Source organism: Atractosteus spatula, chromosome 8 (assembly GCF_055471065.1).
Source record: "Atractosteus spatula isolate fAtrSpa1 chromosome 8, fAtrSpa1.hap1, whole genome shotgun sequence".
In the NCBI taxonomy this organism is placed as follows: domain Eukaryota; kingdom Metazoa; phylum Chordata; class Actinopteri; order Semionotiformes; family Lepisosteidae; genus Atractosteus; species Atractosteus spatula.
The window spans coordinates 12,664,503-12,686,713 of NC_142713.1; positions in this window are offsets into that span (position 1 = coordinate 12,664,503).

Consider the following 22,211-nt stretch of genomic DNA (forward strand, 5'->3'; position numbering starts at 1 on the left):
GTTTTGACAATTTCTGAGCACTGGGGTTAAGGGCTGACTCAATGTGCTCTTCTGAGCCAGGCAGTTACACTGCGAATCTAAGGGCTGAGAAAAAGCGTTTATTTCGGGCTGAAAAACACGTTTTGAAAACTGTGTTGTTCCTACCCTATAAGTTACATGGGGGTTACCAAAGTTGCCAAAACATGTTTATTTCTGCTGAAAAACACGTTTTGACAATTTCTGTACACTGGGGTTAAGGGCTGACTCAATGTGCTCTTCTGAGCCAGGCAGTTACACAGCGATTCTAAGGGCTGACAAAACGCGTTTATTTCGGGCTGAAAAACACGTTTTGAAAACTGTGCTGTTCCTGCCCTATAAGTTACATGGTGGTGACCAAAGTTGCCAAAACGTCTTTATTTCTGCTGAAAAACACGTTTTGACAATTTCTGAGCACTGGGGTTAAGGGCTGACTCAATGTGCTCTTCTGTGCCAGGCAGTTACACTGCGAATCTAAGGGCTGAGAAAAAGCGTTTATTTCGGGCTGAAAAACACGTTTTGAAAACTGTGTTGTTCCTACCCTATAAGTTACATGGAGGTTACCAAAGTTGCCAAAACATGTTTATTTCTGCTGAAAAACACATTTTGACAATTTCTGTACACTGGGGTTAAGGGCTGACTCAATGTGCTCTTCTGAGCCAGGCAGTTACACAGCGATTCTAAGGGCTGACAAAACGCGTTTATTTCGGGCTGAAAAACACGTTTTGAAAACTGTGTTGTTCCTGCCCTAAAAGTTACATGGTGGTGACCAAAGTTGCCAAAACGTGTTTATTTCTGCTGAAAAACACGATTTGACAATTTCTGAGCACTGGGGTTAAGGGCTGACTCAATGTGCTCTTCTGAGCCACGCAGTTACACAGCGATTCTAAGGGCTGACAAAACGCGTTTATTTCGGGCTGAAAAACACGTTTTGAAAACTGTGTTGTTCCTGCCCTATAAGTTACATGGTGGTGACCAAAGTTGCCAAAACATGTTTATTTCTGCTGAAAAACACGTTTTGACAATTTCTGAGCACTGGGGTTAAGGGCTGACTCAGTGTGCTCTTCTGAGCCAGGCAGTTACACTGCGAATCTAAGGGCTGAGAAAAAGCGTTTATTTCGGGCTGAAAAACACGTTTTGAAAACTGTGTTGTTCCTACCCTATAAGTTACATGGGGGTTACCAAAGTTGCCAAAACATGTTTATTTCTGCTGAAAAACACGTTTTGACAATTTCTGTACACTGGGGTTAAGGGCTGACTCAATGTGCTCTTCTGAGCCAGGCAGTTACACTGCGATTCTAAGGGCTGACAAAACGCGTTTATTTCGGGCTGAAAAACACGTTTTGAAAACTGTGCTGTTCCTGCCCTATAAGTTACATGGTGGTGACCAAAGTTGCCAAAACATGTTTATTTCTGCTGAAAAACACGTTTTGACAATTTCTGAGCACTGGGGTTAAGGGCTGACTCAGTGTGCTCTTCTGAGCCAGGCAGTTACACTGCGAATCTAAGGGCTGAGAAAAAGCGTTTATTTCGGGCTGAAAAACACGTTTTGAAAACTGTGTTGTTCCTACCCTATAAGTTACATGGGGGTTACCAAAGTTGCCAAAACATGTTTATTTCTGCTGAAAAACACGTTTTGACAATTTCTGTAAACTGGGGTTAAGGGCTGATTCAATGTGCTCTTCTGAGCCAGGCAGTTACACTGCGATTCTAAGGGCTGACAAAACGCGTTTATTTCGGGCTGAAAAACACGTTTTGAAAACTGTGCTGTTCCTGCCCTATAAGTTACATGGTGGTGACCAAAGTTGCCAAAACGTCTTTATTTCTGCTGAAAAACACGTTTTGACAATTTCTGAGCACTGGGGTTAAGGGCTGACTCAATGTGCTCTTCTGAGCCAGGCAGTTACACTGCGAATCTAAGGGCTGAGAAAAAGCGTTTATTTCGGGCTGAAAAACACGTTTTGAAAACTGTGCTGTTCCTGCCCTATAAGTTACATGGTGGTGACCAAAGTTGCCAAAACGTCTTTATTTCTGCTGAAAAACACGTTTTGACAATTTCTGCACACTGGGGTTAAGGGCTGACTCAATGTGCTCTTCTGAGCCAGGCAGTTACACTGCGATTCTAAGGGCTGACAAAACGCGTTTATTTCGGGCTGAAAAACACGTTTTGAAAACTGTGTTGTTCCTGCCCTAAAAGTTACATGGTGGTTACCAAAGTTGCCAAAACGTGTTTATTTCTGCTGAAAAACACGATTTGACAATTTCTGCACACTGGGGTTAAGGGCTGACTCAATGTGCTCTTCTGAGCCAGACAGTTACACAGCGATTCTAAGGGCTGAGAAAAAGCGTTTATTTCGGGCTGAAAAACACGTTTTGAAAACTGTGTTGTTCCTGCCCTATAAGTTACATGGTGGTGACCAAAGTTGCCAAAACGTCTTTATTTCTGCTGAAAAACACGTTTTGACAATTTCTGAGCACTGGGGTTAAGGGCTGACTCAATGTGCTCTTCTGAGCCAGGCAGTTACACTGCGATTCTAAGGGCTGACAAAACGCGTTTATTTCGGGCTGAAAAACACGTTTTGAAAACTGTGTTGTTCCTGCCCTATAAGTTACATGGTGGTGACCAAAGTTGCCAAAACGTGTATATTTCTGCTGAAAAACACGTTTTGACAATTTCTGAGCACTGGGGTTAAGGGCTGACTCAGTGTGCTCTTCTGAGCCAGGCAGTTACACTGCGATTCTAAGGGCTGAGAAAAAGCGTTTATTTCGGGCTGAAAAACACGTTTTGAAAACTGTGTTGTTCCTACCCTATAAGTTACATGGGGGTTACCAAAGTTGCCAAAACATGTTTATTTCTGCTGAAAAACACGTTTTGACAATTTCTGTACACTGGGGTTAAGGGCTGACTCAATGTGCTCTTCTGAGCCAGGCAGTTACACTGCGATTCTAAGGGCTGACAAAACGCGTTTATTTCGGGCTGAAAAACACGTTTTGAAAACTGTGCTGTTCCTGCCCTATAAGTTACATGGTGGTGACCAAAGTTGCCAAAACATGTTTATTTCTGCTGAAAAACACGTTTTGACAATTTCTGAGCACTGGGGTTAAGGGCTGACACAGTGTGCTCTTCTGAGCCAGGCAGTTACACTGCGAATCTAAGGGCTGAGAAAAAGCGTTTATTTCGGGCTGAAAAACACGTTTTGAAAACTGTGTTGTTCCTACCCTATAAGTTACATGGGGGTTACCAAAGTTGCCAAAACATGTTTATTTCTGCTGAAAAACACGTTTTGACAATTTCTGTAAACTGGGGTTAAGGGCTGATTCAATGTGCTCTTCTGAGCCAGGCAGTTACACTGCGATTCTAAGGGCTGACAAAACGCGTTTATTTCGGGCTGAAAAACACGTTTTGAAAACTGTGCTGTTCCTGCCCTATAAGTTACATGGTGGTGACCAAAGTTGCCAAAACGTCTTTATTTCTGCTGAAAAACACGTTTTGACAATTTCTGAGCACTGGGGTTAAGGGCTGACTCAATGTGCTCTTCTGAGCCAGGCAGTTACACTGCGAATCTAAGGGCTGAGAAAAAGCGTTTATTTCGGGCTGAAAAACACGTTTTGAAAACTGTGCTGTTCCTGCCCTATAAGTTACATGGTGGTGACCAAAGTTGCCAAAACGTCTTTATTTCTGCTGAAAAACACGTTTTGACAATTTCTGCACACTGGGGTTAAGGGCTGACTCAATGTGCTCTTCTGAGCCAGGCAGTTACACTGCGATTCTAAGGGCTGACAAAACGCGTTTATTTCGGGCTGAAAAACACGTTTTGAAAACTGTGTTGTTCCTGCCCTAAAAGTTACATGGTGGTTACCAAAGTTGCCAAAACGTGTTTATTTCTGCTGAAAAACACGATTTGACAATTTCTGCACACTGGGGTTAAGGGCTGACTCAATGTGCTCTTCTGAGCCAGACAGTTACACAGCGATTCTAAGGGCTGAGAAAAAGCGTTTATTTCGGGCTGAAAAACACGTTTTGAAAACTGTGTTGTTCCTGCCCTATAAGTTACATGGTGGTGACCAAAGTTGCCAAAACGTCTTTATTTCTGCTGAAAAACACGTTTTGACAATTTCTGAGCACTGGGGTTAAGGGCTGACTCAATGTGCTCTTCTGAGCCAGGCAGTTACACTGCGATTCTAAGGGCTGACAAAACGCGTTTATTTCGGGCTGAAAAACACGTTTTGAAAACTGTGTTGTTCCTGCCCTATAAGTTACATGGTGGTGACCAAAGTTGCCAAAACGTGTTTATTTCTGCTGAAAAACACGTTTTGACAATTTCTGAGCACTGGGGTTAAGGGCTGACTCAGTGTGCTCTTCTGAGCCAGGCAGTTACACTGCGATTCTAAGGGCTGAGAAAAAGCGTTTATTTCGGGCTGAAAAACACGTTTTGAAAACTGTGTTGTTCCTACCCTATAAGTTACATGGGGGTTACCAAAGTTGCCAAAACATGTTTATTTCTGCTGAAAAACACGTTTTGACAATTTCTGTACACTGGGGTTAAGGGCTGACTCAATGTGCTCTTCTGAGCCAGGCAGTTACACAGCGATTCTAAGGGCTGACAAAACGCGTTTATTTCGGGCTGAAAAACACGTTTTGAAAACTGTGCTGTTCCTGCCCTATAAGTTACATGGTGGTGACCAAAGTTGCCAAAACGTCTTTATTTCTGCTGAAAAACACGTTTTGACAATTTCTGAGCACTGGGGTTAAGGGCTGACTCAATGTGCTCTTCTGTGCCAGGCAGTTACACTGCGAATCTAAGGGCTGAGAAAAAGCGTTTATTTCGGGCTGAAAAACACGTTTTGAAAACTGTGTTGTTCCTACCCTATAAGTTACATGGGGGTTACCAAAGTTGCCAAAACATGTTTATTTCTGCTGAAAAACACATTTTGACAATTTCTGTACACTGGGGTTAAGGGCTGACTCAATGTGCTCTTCTGAGCCAGGCAGTTACACAGCGATTCTAAGGGCTGACAAAACGCGTTTATTTCGGGCTGAAAAACACGTTTTGAAAACTGTGTTGTTCCTGCCCTAAAAGTTACATGGTGGTGACCAAAGTTGTCAAAACGTGTTTATTTCTGCTGAAAAACACGATTTGACAATTTCTGAGCACTGGGGTTAAGGGCTGACTCAATGTGCTCTTCTGAGCCAGGCAGTTACACTGCGAATCTAAGGGCTGAGAAAAAGCGTTTATTTCGGGCTGAAAAACACGTTTTGAAAACTGTGCTGTTCCTGCCCTATAAGTTACATGGTGGTGACCAAAGTTGCCAAAACGTCTTTATTTCTGCTGAAAAACACGTTTTGACAATTTCTGAGCACTGGGGTTAAGGGCTGACTCAATGTGCTCTTCTGAGCCAGGCAGTTACACTGCGAATCTAAGGGCTGAGAAAAAGCGTTTATTTCGGGCTGAAAAACACGTTTTGAAAACTGTGTTGTTCCTGCCCTATAAGTTACACGGGGGTTACCAAAGTTGCCAAAACATGTTTATTTCTGCTGAAAAACACGTTTTGACAATTTCTGTACACTGGGGTTAAGGGCTGACTCAATGTGCTCTTCTGAGCCAGGCAGTTACACAGCAATTCTAAAGGCTGACAAAACGCGTTTATTTCGGGCTGAAAAACACGTTTTGAAAACTGTGTTGTTCCTGCCCTATAAGTTACATGGTGGTGACCAAAGTTGCCAAAACGTCTTTATTTCTGCTGAAAAACACGTTTTGACAATTTCTGAGCACTGGGGTTAAGGGCTGACTCAATCTGCTCTTCTGAGCCAGGCAGTTACACTGCGAATCTAAGGGCTGAGAAAAAGCGTTTATTTCGGGCTGAAAAACACGTTTTGAAAACTGTGTTGTTCCTACCCTATAAGTTACATGGGGGTTACCAAAGTTGCCAAAACATGTTTATTTCAGCTGAAAAACACGTTTTGACAATTTCTGTACACTGGGGTTAAGGGCTGACTCAATGTGCTCTTCTGAGCCAGGCAGTTACACAGCGATTCTAAGGGCTGACAAAACGCGTTTATTTCGGGCCGAAAAACACGTTTTGAAAACTGTGTTGTTCCTGCCCTATAAGTTACATGGGGGTTACCAAAGTTGCCAAAACATGTTTATTTCTGCTGAAAAACACGTTTTGACAATTTCTGTACACTGGGGTTAAGGGCTGACTCAATGTGCTCTTCTGAGCCAGGCAGTTACACTGCGATTCTAAGGGCTGACAAAACGCGTTTATTTCGGCTGAAAAACACGTTTTGAAAACTGTGCTGTTCCTGCCCTATAAGTTACATGGTGGTGACCAAAGTTGCCGAAACGTCTTTATTTCTGCTGAAAAACACGTTTTGACAATTTCTGAGCACTGGGGTTAAGGGCTGACTCAATGTGCTCTTCTGAGCCAGGCAGTTACACTGCGAATCTAAGGGCTGAGAAAAAGCGTTTATTTCGGGCTGAAAAACACGTTTTGAAAACTGTGCTGTTCCTGCCCTATAAGTTACATGGTGGTGACCAAAGTTGCCAAAACATGTTTATTTCTGCTGAAAAACACGTTTTGACAATTTCTGAGCACTGGGGTTAAGGGCTGACTCAGTGTGCTCTTCTGAGCCAGGCAGTTACACTGCGAATCTAAGGGCTGAGAAAAAGCGTTTATTTCGGGCTGAAAAACACGTTTTGAAAACTGTGCTGTTCCTGCCCTATAAGTTACATGGTGGTGACCAAAGTTGCCAAAACGTCTTTATTTCTGCTGAAAAACACGTTTTGACAATTTCTGCACACTGGGGTTAAGGGCTGACTCAATGTGCTCTTCTGAGCCAGGCAGTTACACAGCGATTCTAAGGGCTGACAAAACGCGTTTATTTCGGGCTGAAAAACACGTTTTGAAAACTGTGTTGTTCCTGCCCTAAAAGTTACATGGTGGTTACCAAAGTTGCCAAAACGTGTTTATTTCTGCTGAAAAACACGATTTGACAATTTCTGCACACTGGGGTTAAGGGCTGACTCAATGTGCTCTTCTGAGCCAGGCAGTTACACAGCGATTCTAAGGGCTGACAAAACGCGTTTATTTCGGGCTGAAAAACACGTTTTGAAAACTGTGCTGTTCCTGCCCTATAAGTTACATGGTGGTGACCAAAGTTGCCAAAACGTCTTTATTTCTGCTGAAAAACACGTTTTGACAATTTCTGAGCACTGGGGTTAAGGGCTGACTCAATGTGCTCTTCTGAGCCAGGCAGTTACACAGCGATTCTAAGGGCTGACAAAACGCGTTTATTTCGGGCTGAAAAACACGTTTTGAAAACTGTGTTGTTCCTGCCCTAAAAGTTACATGGTGGTGACCAAAGTTGCCAAAACGTGTTTATTTCTGCTGAAAAACACGATTTGACAATTTCTGAGCACTGGGGTTAAGGGCTGACTCAATGTGCTCTTCTGAGCCACGCAGTTACACAGCGATTCTAAGGGCTGACAAAACGCGTTTATTTCGGGCTGAAAAACACGTTTTGAAAACTGTGTTGTTCCTGCCCTATAAGTTACATGGTGGTGACCAAAGTTGCCAAAACGTGTATATTTCTGCTGAAAAACACGTTTTGACAATTTCTGAGCACTGGGGTTAAGGGCTGACTCAGTGTGCTCTTCTGAGCCAGGCAGTTACACTGCGATTCTAAGGGCTGAGAAAAAGCGTTTATTTCGGGCTGAAAAACACGTTTTGAAAACTGTGTTGTTCCTACCCTATAAGTTACATGTGGGTTACCAAAGTTGCCAAAACATGTTTATTTCTGCTGAAAAACACGTTTTGACAATTTCTGTACACTGGGGTTAAGGGCTGACTCAATGTGCTCTTCTGAGCCAGGCAGTTACACAGCGATTCTAAGGGCTGACAAAACGCGTTTATTTCGGGCTGAAAAACACGTTTTGAAAACTGTGCTGTTCCTGCCCTATAAGTTACATGGTGGTGACCAAAGTTGCCAAAACGTCTTTATTTCTACTGAAAAACACGTTTTGACAATTTCTGAGCACTGGGGTTAAGGGCTGACTCAATGTGCTCTTCTGTGCCAGGCAGTTACACTGCGAATCTAAGGGCTGAGAAAAAGCGTTTATTTCGGGCTGAAAAACACGTTTTGAAAACTGTGTTGTTCCTACCCTATAAGTTACATGGGGGTTACCAAAGTTGCCAAAACATGTTTATTTCTGCTGAAAAACACATTTTGACAATTTCTGTACACTGGGGTTAAGGGCTGACTCAATGTGCTCTTCTGAGCCAGGCAGTTACACAGCGATTCTAAGGGCTGACAAAAAGCGTTTATTTCGGGCTGAAAAACACGTTTTGAAAACTGTGTTGTTCCTGCCCTAAAAGTTACATGGTGGTGACCAAAGTTGCCAAAACGTGTTTATTTCTGCTGAAAAACACGATTTGACAATTTCTGAGCACTGGGGTTAAGGGCTGACTCAATGTGCTCTTCTGAGCCAGGCAGTTACACTGCGAATCTAAGGGCTGAGAAAAAGCGTTTATTTCGGGCTGAAAAACACGTTTTGAAAACTGTGCTGTTCCTGCCCTATAAGTTACATGGTGGTGACCAAAGTTGCCAAAACGTCTTTATTTCTGCTGAAAAACACGTTTTGACAATTTCTGAGCACTGGGGTTAAGGGCTGACTCAATGTGCTCATCTGAGCCAGGCAGTTACACTGCGAATCTAAGGGCTGAGAAAAAGCGTTTATTTCGGGCTGAAAAACACGTTTTGAAAACTGTGTTGTTCCTGCCCTATAAGTTACACGGGGGTTACCAAAGTTGCCAAAACATGTTTATTTCTGCTGAAAAACACGTTTTGACAATTTCTGAGCACTGGGGTTAAGGGCTGACTCAGTGTGCTCTTCTGAGCCAGGCAGTTACACTGCGAATCTAAGGGCTGAGAAAAAGCGTTTATTTCGGGCTGAAAAACACGTTTTGAAAACTGTGTTGTTCCTACCCTATAAGTTACATGGGGGTTACCAAAGTTGCCAAAACATGTTTATTTCTGCTGAAAAACACGTTTTGACAATTTCTGTAAACTGGGGTTAAGGGCTGATTCAATGTGCTCTTCTGAGCCAGGCAGTTACACTGCGATTCTAAGGGCTGACAAAACGCGTTTATTTCGGGCTGAAAAACACGTTTTGAAAACTGTGCTGTTCCTGCCCTATAAGTTACATGGTGGTGACCAAAGTTGCCAAAACGTCTTTATTTCTGCTGAAAAACACGTTTTGACAATTTCTGAGCACTGGGGTTAAGGGCTGACTCAATGTGCTCTTCTGAGCCAGGCAGTTACACTGCGAATCTAAGGGCTGAGAAAAAGCGTTTATTTCGGGCTGAAAAACACGTTTTGAAAACTGTGCTGTTCCTGCCCTATAAGTTACATGGTGGTGACCAAAGTTGCCAAAACGTCTTTATTTCTGCTGAAAAACACGTTTTGACAATTTCTGCACACTGGGGTTAAGGGCTGACTCAATGTGCTCTTCTGAGCCAGGCAGTTACACTGCGATTCTAAGGGCTGACAAAACGCGTTTATTTCGGGCTGAAAAACACGTTTTGAAAACTGTGTTGTTCCTGCCCTAAAAGTTACATGGTGGTTACCAAAGTTGCCAAAACGTGTTTATTTCTGCTGAAAAACACGATTTGACAATTTCTGCACACTGGGGTTAAGGGCTGACTCAATGTGCTCTTCTGAGCCAGACAGTTACACAGCGATTCTAAGGGCTGAGAAAAAGCGTTTATTTCGGGCTGAAAAACACGTTTTGAAAACTGTGTTGTTCCTGCCCTATAAGTTACATGGTGGTGACCAAAGTTGCCAAAACGTCTTTATTTCTGCTGAAAAACACGTTTTGACAATTTCTGAGCACTGGGGTTAAGGGCTGACTCAATGTGCTCTTCTGAGCCAGGCAGTTACACTGCGATTCTAAGGGCTGACAAAACGCGTTTATTTCGGGCTGAAAAACACGTTTTGAAAACTGTGTTGTTCCTGCCCTATAAGTTACATGGTGGTGACCAAAGTTGCCAAAACGTGTTTATTTCTGCTGAAAAACACGTTTTGACAATTTCTGAGCACTGGGGTTAAGGGCTGACTCAGTGTGCTCTTCTGAGCCAGGCAGTTACACTGCGATTCTAAGGGCTGAGAAAAAGCGTTTATTTCGGGCTGAAAAACACGTTTTGAAAACTGTGTTGTTCCTACCCTATAAGTTACATGGGGGTTACCAAAGTTGCCAAAACATGTTTATTTCTGCTGAAAAACACGTTTTGACAATTTCTGTACACTGGGGTTAAGGGCTGACTCAATGTGCTCTTCTGAGCCAGGCAGTTACACAGCGATTCTAAGGGCTGACAAAACGCGTTTATTTCGGGCTGAAAAACACGTTTTGAAAACTGTGCTGTTCCTGCCCTATAAGTTACATGGTGGTGACCAAAGTTGCCAAAACGTCTTTATTTCTGCTGAAAAACACGTTTTGACAATTTCTGAGCACTGGGGTTAAGGGCTGACTCAATGTGCTCTTCTGTGCCAGGCAGTTACACTGCGAATCTAAGGGCTGAGAAAAAGCGTTTATTTCGGGCTGAAAAACACGTTTTGAAAACTGTGTTGTTCCTACCCTATAAGTTACATGGGGGTTACCAAAGTTGCCAAAACATGTTTATTTCTGCTGAAAAACACATTTTGACAATTTCTGTACACTGGGGTTAAGGGCTGACTCAATGTGCTCTTCTGAGCCAGGCAGTTACACAGCGATTCTAAGGGCTGACAAAACGCGTTTATTTCGGGCTGAAAAACACGTTTTGAAAACTGTGTTGTTCCTGCCCTAAAAGTTACATGGTGGTGACCAAAGTTGTCAAAACGTGTTTATTTCTGCTGAAAAACACGATTTGACAATTTCTGAGCACTGGGGTTAAGGGCTGACTCAATGTGCTCTTCTGAGCCAGGCAGTTACACTGCGAATCTAAGGGCTGAGAAAAAGCGTTTATTTCGGGCTGAAAAACACGTTTTGAAAACTGTGCTGTTCCTGCCCTATAAGTTACATGGTGGTGACCAAAGTTGCCAAAACGTCTTTATTTCTGCTGAAAAACACGTTTTGACAATTTCTGAGCACTGGGGTTAAGGGCTGACTCAATGTGCTCTTCTGAGCCAGGCAGTTACACTGCGAATCTAAGGGCTGAGAAAAAGCGTTTATTTCGGGCTGAAAAACACGTTTTGAAAACTGTGTTGTTCCTGCCCTATAAGTTACACGGGGGTTACCAAAGTTGCCAAAACATGTTTATTTCTGCTGAAAAACACGTTTTGACAATTTCTGTACACTGGGGTTAAGGGCTGACTCAATGTGCTCTTCTGAGCCAGGCAGTTACACAGCAATTCTAAAGGCTGACAAAACGCGTTTATTTCGGGCTGAAAAACACGTTTTGAAAACTGTGTTGTTCCTGCCCTATAAGTTACATGGTGGTGACCAAAGTTGCCAAAACGTCTTTATTTCTGCTGAAAAACACGTTTTGACAATTTCTGAGCACTGGGGTTAAGGGCTGACTCAATCTGCTCTTCTGAGCCAGGCAGTTACACTGCGAATCTAAGGGCTGAGAAAAAGCGTTTATTTCGGGCTGAAAAACACGTTTTGAAAACTGTGTTGTTCCTACCCTATAAGTTACATGGGGGTTACCAAAGTTGCCAAAACATGTTTATTTCAGCTGAAAAACACGTTTTGACAATTTCTGTACACTGGGGTTAAGGGCTGACTCAATGTGCTCTTCTGAGCCAGGCAGTTACACAGCGATTCTAAGGGCTGACAAAACGCGTTTATTTCGGGCCGAAAAACACGTTTTGAAAACTGTGTTGTTCCTGCCCTATAAGTTACATGGGGGTTACCAAAGTTGCCAAAACATGTTTATTTCTGCTGAAAAACACGTTTTGACAATTTCTGTACACTGGGGTTAAGGGCTGACTCAATGTGCTCTTCTGAGCCAGGCAGTTACACTGCGATTCTAAGGGCTGACAAAACGCGTTTATTTCGGCTGAAAAACACGTTTTGAAAACTGTGCTGTTCCTGCCCTATAAGTTACATGGTGGTGACCAAAGTTGCCAAAACGTCTTTATTTCTGCTGAAAAACACGTTTTGACAATTTCTGAGCACTGGGGTTAAGGGCTGACTCAATGTGCTCTTCTGAGCCAGGCAGTTACACTGCGAATCTAAGGGCTGAGAAAAAGCGTTTATTTCGGGCTGAAAAACACGTTTTGAAAACTGTGCTGTTCCTGCCCTATAAGTTACATGGTGGTGACCAAAGTTGCCAAAACATGTTTATTTCTGCTGAAAAACACGTTTTGACAATTTCTGAGCACTGGGGTTAAGGGCTGACTCAGTGTGCTCTTCTGAGCCAGGCAGTTACACTGCGAATCTAAGGGCTGAGAAAAAGCGTTTATTTCGGGCTGAAAAACACGTTTTGAAAACTGTGTTGTTCCTACCCTATAAGTTACATGGGGGTTACCAAAGTTGCCAAAACATGTTTATTTCTGCTGAAAAACACGTTTTGACAATTTCTGTACACTGGGGTTAAGGGCTGACTCAATGTGCTCTTCTGAGCCAGGCAGTTACACTGCGATTCTAAGGGCTGACAAAACGCGTTTATTTCGGGCTGAAAAACACGTTTTGAAAACTGTGCTGTTCCTGCCCTATAAGTTACATGGTGGTGACCAAAGTTGCCAAAACGTCTTTATTTCTGCTGAAAAACACGTTTTGACAATTTCTGCACACTGGGGTTAAGGGCTGACTCAATGTGCTCTTCTGAGCCAGGCAGTTACACAGCGATTCTAAGGGCTGACAAAACGCGTTTATTTCGGGCTGAAAAACACGTTTTGAAAACTGTGCTGTTCCTGCCCTATAAGTTACATGGTGGTGACCAAAGTTGCCAAAACGTCTTTATTTCTGCTGAAAAACACGTTTTGACAATTTCTGAGCACTGGGGTTAAGGGCTGACTCAATGTGCTCTTCTGAGCCAGGCAGTTACACAGCGATTCTAAGGGCTGACAAAACGCGTTTATTTCGGGCTGAAAAACACGTTTTGAAAACTGTGTTGTTCCTGCCCTATAAGTTACATGGTGGTGACCAAAGTTGCCAAAACGTGTTTATTTCTGCTGAAAAACACGTTTTGACAATTTCTGAGCACTGGGGTTAAGGGCTGACTCAGTGTGCTCTTCTGAGCCAGGCAGTTACACAGCGATTCTAAGGGCTGACAAAACGCGTTTATTTCGGGCTGAAAAACACGTTTTGAAAACTGTGTTGTTCCTGCCCTATAAGTTACATGGTGGTGACCAAAGTTGCCAAAACGTGTTTATTTCTGCTGAAAAACACGTTTTGACAATTTCTGAGCACTGGGGTTAAGGGCTGACTCAGTGTGCTCTTCTGAGCCAGGCGGTTACACTGCGAATCTAAGGGCTGAGAAAAAGCGTTTATTTCGGGCTGAAAAACACGTTTTGAAAACTGTGTTGTTCCTACCCTATAAGTTACATGGGGGTTACCAAAGTTGCCAAAACATGTTTATTTCTGCTGAAAAACACGTTTTGACAATTTCTGTACACTGGGGTTAAGGGCTGACTCAATGTGCTCTTCTGAGCCAGGCAGTTACACTGCGATTCTAAGGGCTGACAAAACGCGTTTATTTCGGGCTGAAAAACACGTTTTGAAAACTGTGCTGTTCCTGCCCTATAAGTTACATGGTGGTGACCAAAGTTGCCAAAACGTCTTTATTTCTGCTGAAAAACACGTTTTGACAATTTCTGAGCACTGGGGTTAAGGGCTGACTCAATGTGCTCTTCTGAGCCAGGCAGTTACACTGCGAATCTAAGGGCTGAGAAAAAGCGTTTATTTCGGGCTGAAAAACACGTTTTGAAAACTGTGTTGTTCCTACCCTATAAGTTACATGGGGGTTACCAAAGTTGCCAAAACATGTTTATTTCTGCTGAAAAACACGTTTTGACAATTTCTGTACACTGGGGTTAAGGGCTGACTCAATGTGCTCTTCTGAGCCAGGCAGTTACACAGCGATTCTAAGGGCTGACAAAACGCGTTTATTTCGGGCTGAAAAACACGTTTTGAAAACTGTGCTGTTCCTGCCCTATAAGTTACATGGTGGTGACCAAAGTTGCCAAAACGTCTTTATTTCTGCTGAAAAACACGTTTTGACAATTTCTGAGCACTGGGGTTAAGGGCTGACTCAATGTGCTCTTCTGTGCCAGGCAGTTACACTGCGAATCTAAGGGCTGAGAAAAAGCGTTTATTTCGGGCTGAAAAACACGTTTTGAAAACTGTGTTGTTCCTACCCTATAAGTTACATGGAGGTTACCAAAGTTGCCAAAACATGTTTATTTCTGCTGAAAAACACATTTTGACAATTTCTGTACACTGGGGTTAAGGGCTGACTCAATGTGCTCTTCTGAGCCAGGCAGTTACACAGCGATTCTAAGGGCTGACAAAACGCGTTTATTTCGGGCTGAAAAACACGTTTTGAAAACTGTGTTGTTCCTGCCCTAAAAGTTACATGGTGGTGACCAAAGTTGCCAAAACGTGTTTATTTCTGCTGAAAAACACGATTTGACAATTTCTGAGCACTGGGGTTAAGGGCTGACTCAATGTGCTCTTCTGAGCCACGCAGTTACACAGCGATTCTAAGGGCTGACAAAACGCGTTTATTTCGGGCTGAAAAACACGTTTTGAAAACTGTGTTGTTCCTGCCCTATAAGTTACATGGTGGTGACCAAAGTTGCCAAAACATGTTTATTTCTGCTGAAAAACACGTTTTGACAATTTCTGAGCACTGGGGTTAAGGGCTGACTCAGTGTGCTCTTCTGAGCCAGGCAGTTACACTGCGAATCTAAGGGCTGAGAAAAAGCGTTTATTTCGGGCTGAAAAACACGTTTTGAAAACTGTGTTGTTCCTACCCTATAAGTTACATGGGGGTTACCAAAGTTTCCAAAACATGTTTATTTCTGCTGAAAAACACGTTTTGACAATTTCTGTACACTGGGGTTAAGGGCTGACTCAATGTGCTCTTCTGAGCCAGGCAGTTACACTGCGATTCTAAGGGCTGACAAAACGCGTTTATTTCGGGCTGAAAAACACGTTTTGAAAACTGTGCTGTTCCTGCCCTATAAGTTACATGGTGGTGACCAAAGTTGCCAAAACATGTTTATTTCTGCTGAAAAACACGTTTTGACAATTTCTGAGCACTGGGGTTAAGGGCTGACTCAGTGTGCTCTTCTGAGCCAGGCAGTTACACTGCGAATCTAAGGGCTGAGAAAAAGCGTTTATTTCGGGCTGAAAAACACGTTTTGAAAACTGTGTTGTTCCTACCCTATAAGTTACATGGGGGTTACCAAAGTTGCCAAAACATGTTTATTTCTGCTGAAAAACACGTTTTGACAATTTCTGTAAACTGGGGTTAAGGGCTGATTCAATGTGCTCTTCTGAGCCAGGCAGTTACACTGCGATTCTAAGGGCTGACAAAACGCGTTTATTTCGGGCTGAAAAACACGTTTTGAAAACTGTGCTGTTCCTGCCCTATAAGTTACATGGTGGTGACCAAAGTTGCCAAAACGTCTTTATTTCTGCTGAAAAACACGTTTTGACAATTTCTGAGCACTGGGGTTAAGGGCTGACTCAATGTGCTCTTCTGAGCCAGGCAGTTACACTGCGAATCTAAGGGCTGAGAAAAAGCGTTTATTTCGGGCTGAAAAACACGTTTTGAAAACTGTGCTGTTCCTGCCCTATAAGTTACATGGTGGTGACCAAAGTTGCCAAAACGTCTTTATTTCTGCTGAAAAACACGTTTTGACAATTTCTGCACACTGGGGTTAAGGGCTGACTCAATGTGCTCTTCTGAGCCAGGCAGTTACACTGCGATTCTAAGGGCTGACAAAACGCGTTTATTTCGGGCTGAAAAACACGTTTTGAAAACTGTGTTGTTCCTGCCCTAAAAGTTACATGGTGGTTACCAAAGTTGCCAAAACGTGTTTATTTCTGCTGAAAAACACGATTTGACAATTTCTGCACACTGGGGTTAAGGGCTGACTCAATGTGCTCTTCTGAGCCAGACAGTTACACAGCGATTCTAAGGGCTGAGAAAAAGCGTTTATTTCGGGCTGAAAAACACGTTTTGAAAACTGTGTTGTTCCTGCCCTATAAGTTACATGGTGGTGACCAAAGTTGCCAAAACGTCTTTATTTCTGCTGAAAAACACGTTTTGACAATTTCTGAGCACTGGGGTTAAGGGCTGACTCAATGTGCTCTTCTGAGCCAGGCAGTTACACTGCGATTCTAAGGGCTGACAAAACGCGTTTATTTCGGGCTGAAAAACACGTTTTGAAAACTGTGTTGTTCCTGCCCTATAAGTTACATGGTGGTGACCAAAGTTGCCAAAACGTGTATATTTCTGCTGAAAAACACGTTTTGACAATTTCTGAGCACTGGGGTTAAGGGCTGACTCAGTGTGCTCTTCTGAGCCAGGCAGTTACACTGCGATTCTAAGGGCTGAGAAAAAGCGTTTATTTCGGGCTGAAAAACACGTTTTGAAAACTGTGTTGTTCCTACCCTATAAGTTACATGGGGGTTACCAAAGTTGCCAAAACATGTTTATTTCTGCTGAAAAACACGTTTTGACAATTTCTGTACACTGGGGTTAAGGGCTGACTCAATGTGCTCTTCTGAGCCAGGCAGTTACACAGCGATTCTAAGGGCTGACAAAACGCGTTTATTTCGGGCTGAAAAACACGTTTTGAAAACTGTGCTGTTCCTGCCCTATAAGTTACATGGTGGTGACCAAAGTTGCCAAAACGTCTTTATTTCTGCTGAAAAACACGTTTTGACAATTTCTGAGCACTGGGGTTAAGGGCTGACTCAATGTGCTCTTCTGTGCCAGGCAGTTACACTGCGAATCTAAGGGCTGAGAAAAAGCGTTTATTTCGGGCTGAAAAACACGTTTTGAAAACTGTGTTGTTCCTACCCTATAAGTTACATGGGGGTTACCAAAGTTGCCAAAACATGTTTATTTCTGCTGAAAAACACATTTTGACAATTTCTGTACACTGGGGTTAAGGGCTGACTCAATGTGCTCTTCTGAGCCAGGCAGTTACACAGCGATTCTAAGGGCTGACAAAACGCGTTTATTTCGGGCTGAAAAACACGTTTTGAAAACTGTGTTGTTCCTGCCCTAAAAGTTACATGGTGGTGACCAAAGTTGCCAAAACGTGTTTATTTCTGCTGAAAAACACGATTTGACAATTTCTGAGCACTGGGGTTAAGGGCTGACTCAATGTGCTCTTCTGAGCCAGGCAGTTACACTGCGAATCTAAGGGCTGAGAAAAAGCGTTTATTTCGGGCTGAAAAACACGTTTTGAAAACTGTGCTGTTCCTGCCCTATAAGTTACATGGTGGTGACCAAAGTTGCCAAAACGTCTTTATTTCTGCTGAAAAACACGTTTTGACAATTTCTGAGCACTGGGGTTAAGGGCTGACTCAATGTGCTCATCTGAGCCAGGCAGTTACACTGCGAATCTAAGGGCTGAGAAAAAGCGTTTATTTCTGGCTGAAAAACACGTTTTGAAAACTGTGTTGTTCCTGCCCTATAAGTTACACGGGGGTTACCAAAGTTGCCAAAACATGTTTATTTCTGCTGAAAAACACGTTTTGACAATTTCTGTACACTGGGGTTAAGGGCTGACTCAATGTGCTCTTCTGAGCCAGGCAGTTACACAGCAATTCTAAAGGCTGACAAAACGCGTTTATTTCGGGCTGAAAAACACGTTTTGAAAACTGTGTTGTTCCTGCCCTATAAGTTACATGGTGGTGACCAAAGTTGCCAAAACGTCTTTATTTCTGCTGAAAAACACGTTTTGACAATTTCTGAGCACTGGGGTTAAGGGCTGACTCAATCTGCTCTTCTGAGCCAGGCAGTTACACTGCGAATCTAAGGGCTGAGAAAAAGCGTTTATTTCGGGCTGAAAAACACGTTTTGAAAACTGTGTTGTTCCTACCCTATAAGTTACATGGGGGTTACCAAAGTTGCCAAAACATGTTTATTTCAGCTGAAAAACACGTTTTGACAATTTCTGTACACTGGGGTTAAGGGCTGACTCAATGTGCTCTTCTGAGCCAGGCAGTTACACTGCGATTCTAAGGGCTGACAAAACGCGTTTATTTCGGGCTGAAAAACACGTTTTGAAAACTGTGCTGTTCCTGCCCTATAAGTTACATGGTGGTGACCAAAGTTGCCAAAACGTCTTTATTTCTGCTGAAAAACACGTTTTGACAATTTCTGAGCACTGGGGTTAAGGGCTGACTCAATGTGCTCTTCTGAGCCAGGCAGTTACACTGCGAATCTAAGGGCTGAGAAAAAGCGTTTATTTCGGGCTGAAAAACACGTTTTGAAAACTGTGCTGTTCCTGCCCTATAAGTTACATGGTGGTGACCAAAGTTGCCAAAACGTCTTTATTTCTGCTGAAAAACACGTTTTGACAATTTCTGCACACTGGGGTTAAGGGCTGACTCAATGTGCTCTTCTGAGCCAGGCAGTTACACTGCGATTCTAAGGGCTGACAAAACGCGTTTATTTCGGGCTGAAAAACACGTTTTGAAAACTGTGTTGTTCCTGCCCTAAAAGTTACATGGTGGTTACCAAAGTTGCCAAAACGTGTTTATTTCTGCTGAAAAACACGATTTGACAATTTCTGCACACTGGGGTTAAGGGCTGACTCAATGTGCTCTTCTGAGCCAGACAGTTACACAGCGATTCTAAGGGCTGAGAAAAAGCGTTTATTTCGGGCTGAAAAACACGTTTTGAAAACTGTGTTGTTCCTGCCCTATAAGTTACATGGTGGTGACCAAAGTTGCCAAAACGTCTTTATTTCTGCTGAAAAACACGTTTTGACAATTTCTGAGCACTGGGGTTAAGGGCTGACTCAATGTGCTCTTCTGAGCCAGGCAGTTACACTGCGATTCTAAGGGCTGACAAAACGCGTTTATTTCGGGCTGAAAAACACGTTTTGAAAACTGTGTTGTTCCTGCCCTATAAGTTACATGGTGGTGACCAAAGTTGCCAAAACGTGTTTATTTCTGCTGAAAAACACGTTTTGACAATTTCTGAGCACTGGGGTTAAGGGCTGACTCAGTGTGCTCTTCTGAGCCAGGCAGTTACACTGCGATTCTAAGGGCTGAGAAAAAGCGTTTATTTCGGGCTGAAAAACACGTTTTGAAAACTGTGTTGTTCCTACCCTATAAGTTACATGGGGGTTACCAAAGTTGCCAAAACATGTTTATTTCTGCTGAAAAACACGTTTTGACAATTTCTGTACACTGGGGTTAAGGGCTGACTCAATGTGCTCTTCTGAGCCAGGCAGTTACACAGCGATTCTAAGGGCTGACAAAACGCGTTTATTTCGGGCTGAAAAACACGTTTTGAAAACTGTGCTGTTCCTGCCCTATAAGTTACATGGTGGTGACCAAAGTTGCCAAAACGTCTTTATTTCTGCTGAAAAACACGTTTTGACAATTTCTGAGCACTGGGGTTAAGGGCTGACTCAATGTGCTCTTCTGTGCCAGGCAGTTACACTGCGAATCTAAGGGCTGAGAAAAAGCGTTTATTTCGGGCTGAAAAACACGTTTTGAAAACTGTGTTGTTCCTACCCTATAAGTTACATGGGGGTTACCAAAGTTGCCAAAACATGTTTATTTCTGCTGAAAAACACATTTTGACAATTTCTGTACACTGGGGTTAAGGGCTGACTCAATGTGCTCTTCTGAGCCAGGCAGTTACACAGCGATTCTAAGGGCTGACAAAACGCGTTTATTTCGGGCTGAAAAACACGTTTTGAAAACTGTGTTGTTCCTGCCCTAAAAGTTACATGGTGGTGACCAAAGTTGTCAAAACGTGTTTATTTCTGCTGAAAAACACGATTTGACAATTTCTGAGCACTGGGGTTAAGGGCTGACTCAATGTGCTCTTCTGAGCCAGGCAGTTACACTGCGAATCTAAGGGCTGAGAAAAAGCGTTTATTTCGGGCTGAAAAACACGTTTTGAAAACTGTGCTGTTCCTGCCCTATAAGTTACATGGTGGTGACCAAAGTTGCCAAAACGTCTTTATTTCTGCTGAAAAACACGTTTTGACAATTTCTGAGCACTGGGGTTAAGGGCTGACTCAATGTGCTCTTCTGAGCCAGGCAGTTACACTGCGAATCTAAGGGCTGAGAAAAAGCGTTTATTTCGGGCTGAAAAACACGTTTTGAAAACTGTGTTGTTCCTGCCCTATAAGTTACACGGGGGTTACCAAAGTTGCCAAAACATGTTTATTTCTGCTGAAAAACACGTTTTGACAATTTCTGTACACTGGGGTTAAGGGCTGACTCAATGTGCTCTTCTGAGCCAGGCAGTTACACAGCAATTCTAAAGGCTGACAAAACGCGTTTATTTCGGGCTGAAAAACACGTTTTGAAAACTGTGTTGTTCCTGCCCTATAAGTTACATGGTGGTGACCAAAGTTGCCAAAACGTCTTTATTTCTGCTGAAAAACACGTTTTGACAATTTCTGAGCACTGGGGTTAAGGGCTGACTCAATCTGCTCTTCTGAGCCAGGCAGTTACACTGCGAATCTAAGGGCTGAGAAAAAGCGTTTATTTCGGGCTGAAAAACACGTTTTGAAAACTGTGTTGTTCCTACCCTATAAGTTACATGGGGGTTACCAAAGTTGCCAAAACATGTTTATTTCAGCTGAAAAACACGTTTTGACAATTTCTGTACACTGGGGTTAAGGGCTGACTCAATGTGCTCTTCTGAGCCAGGCAGTTACACAGCGATTCTAAGGGCTGACAAAACGCGTTTATTTCGGGCCGAAAAACACGTTTTGAAAACTGTGTTGTTCCTGCCCTATAAGTTACATGGGGGTTACCAAAGTTGCCAAAACATGTTTATTTCTGCTGAAAAACACGTTTTGACAATTTCTGTACACTGGGGTTAAGGGCTGACTCAATGTGCTCTTCTGAGCCAGGCAGTTACACTGCGATTCTAAGGGCTGACAAAACGCGTTTATTTCGGCTGAAAAACACGTTTTGAAAACTGTGCTGTTCCTGCCCTATAAGTTACATGGTGGTGACCAAAGTTGCCAAAACGTCTTTATTTCTGCTGAAAAACACGTTTTGACAATTTCTGAGCACTGGGGTTAAGGGCTGACTCAATGTGCTCTTCTGAGCCAGGCAGTTACACTGCGAATCTAAGGGCTGAGAAAAAGCGTTTATTTCGGGCTGAAAAACACGTTTTGAAAACTGTGCTGTTCCTGCCCTATAAGTTACATGGTGGTGACCAAAGTTGCCAAAACATGTTTATTTCTGCTGAAAAACACGTTTTGACAATTTCTGAGCACTGGGGTTAAGGGCTGACTCAGTGTGCTCTTCTGAGCCAGGCAGTTACACTGCGAATCTAAGGGCTGAGAAAAAGCGTTTATTTCGGGCTGAAAAACACGTTTTGAAAACTGTGTTGTTCCTACCCTATAAGTTACATGGGGGTTACCAAAGTTGCCAAAACATGTTTATTTCTGCTGAAAAACACGTTTTGACAATTTCTGTACACTGGGGTTAAGGGCTGACTCAATGTGCTCTTCTGAGCCAGGCAGTTACACTGCGATTCTAAGGGCTGACAAAACGCGTTTATTTCGGGCTGAAAAACACGTTTTGAAAACTGTGCTGTTCCTGCCCTATAAGTTACATGGTGGTGACCAAAGTTGCCAAAACGTCTTTATTTCTGCTGAAAAACACGTTTTGACAATTTCTGCACACTGGGGTTAAGGGCTGACTCAATGTGCTCTTCTGAGCCAGGCAGTTACACAGCGATTCTAAGGGCTGACAAAACGCGTTTATTTCGGGCTGAAAAACACGTTTTGAAAACTGTGTTGTTCCTGCCCTAAAAGTTACATGGTGGTTACCAAAGTTGCCAAAACGTGTTTATTTCTGCTGAAAAACACGATTTGACAATTTCTGCACACTGGGGTTAAGGGCTGACTCAATGTGCTCTTCTGAGCCAGGCAGTTACACAGCGATTCTAAGGGCTGACAAAACGCGTTTATTTCGGGCTGAAAAACACGTTTTGAAAACTGTGCTGTTCCTGCCCTATAAGTTACATGGTGGTGACCAAAG